General features: G+C 39.0%; 1 non-coding gene across 1 annotated transcript; it reads right to left on the bottom strand.

Moving 5' to 3' along the window:
* Positions 1–228: 228 nt before the first annotated feature.
* LOC135271919 (U6 spliceosomal RNA) lies at positions 229–335 on the bottom strand. Its single transcript, XR_010340041.1, has one exon. It is a non-coding gene; the product is annotated as a U6 spliceosomal RNA (small nuclear RNA).
* Between the last annotated feature and the right edge of the window lie 1,405 nt (positions 336–1,740).

Below are 1,740 nucleotides of genomic sequence, written 5' to 3'. Positions count from 1 at the left end.
AAGATTTTTGCATCTATGTTCATCATGGATATTGGCCTGTAGTTTTCTTTTCTTGTTGAGTCTCTGCCGGGTTTTGGTATTAGGATGATGTTGGTCTCATAAGATGGTTTGGGAAGGATTCCCTCTTTTTGGATTATTTGTAATAGTTTCAGTAGGAATGGTACCAGTTCCTCTTTGTATGTCTGGTAGAATTCGGCTGTGAAACCATCTGGGCCTGGGCTTTTTTTGAAAAATATGGAACGCTTCACGAATTTGCGTGTCATCCTTGCTCAGGGGCCATGCTAATCTTCTCTGTATCGTTCCAATTTTAGTATATGTGCTGCCGAAGCGAGCACTAAATTAGTTTGACTCTTAAGTGCACTGAATTTCCTATATTCCAAGGAGCGATCAACATCAGGTGCGAGTCTCTGAGGCCAGCTCTGACCATGCTGAGGGCTGGAGGACTTACTCTCCAAGAGGAGGGATCTTGGTGGATGGGAGGCCGGACTGGATTGCAGCTCCAGCTCAGACAGACAGAGCAGTGTGTGGAGGCCTGTATCATGAATTTTTGCTCCAGAATGACTGCAGGAATAGATCAGAAAACCTGGGAGGACCCACTGACTCTCTGAAGGAAGCATATTGCTCCTGCAGCACCCAGGAAACTCTCCATACTGTGCTGGTATCCTCAGATGAGAGACCCACAGATGGTTCACATCACAGGACTCTGTGCAGACAACCCACCGTACCAGCCTAGAGCCTGGTAGACTTTCTGGGTATCTAGATCCAGAAGAGAGACAACGATCACATTGAAACAAAACCTCTTTAAAGCATAAGTCTCACAGAACCTATAAAAACAAAAATACAATTTAAAAAACAAAAAACCAAAGTGTACAGGCAACAGGTAGTACAATGGATAGAATGGTACCTCACATCTCAACACTAACATTGAATGCAAATGGCCGAAATGCTCCACTTAAAAGATAAAGAATTACAGAATGGATAAGAATTCACCAACCAACTCTCTTGATGCCTTCAAGAGACTCACCTAACACATAAGGACTCACATAAACTAAAGATAGAGGGGTGGTAAAAGATATTTCATGTAAAATGACACCAAAAGGAAGCAGGAGTAGCTATTCTTATATCAGAGAAAACAAACTTTAAAGCAACAGCATTTATAAAAGATAAAAAGGGGCATTATAATAATAAAAGGCCTTGTCCAAACAGGAAACTATCACAATCCTAAACATATATGTGCACATATATGTGCCTAACACTGGAGCTCCCAAATTTATAAAATAATTACTAATAGACCTAAGAAATGAGATAGACAGAAAAACAATAATAATTGGGGACTTCAATACTTCACTGACAGCACTAGACAAGTCATCAAGACAGAAAGTCAACAAAGAAACAATGGATTTAAACTACACTCTGGGACAAATGGACTTAACAGATGTATACAGAACATTTCATCCAACAACTACAGAATATATATTCTATTTGACAGCACATGGAACTTTCTCCAAGATAGATAATATGATAGGCCACAAAATGAGCCTAAATAAATTTAAGAAAATTGAAATTATATCAAGCACTCTCAGACTGCAGTGGTATAAAACTGGAAATCAACTCCAAAAGGAACCTTCAAAATCATGCAAATACATGAAAATTAAATAACCTGCTCCAGAGTGATCATTGGACCAAAAATGAAATCAAGATGGAAATTAAAAAATTCTTTGCACCGAAAGACAATAATGA

This window comes from Aotus nancymaae, unplaced genomic scaffold (genome assembly GCF_030222135.1).
Source record: "Aotus nancymaae isolate 86718 unplaced genomic scaffold, 86718_ANA_hifiasm-v0.15.2.pri h1tg000006l, whole genome shotgun sequence".
NCBI lineage: Eukaryota > Metazoa > Chordata > Mammalia > Primates > Aotidae > Aotus > Aotus nancymaae.
Note: the sequence above shows the minus strand (reverse complement) of the source record. Positions and strands in the feature narration are given on the sequence as shown.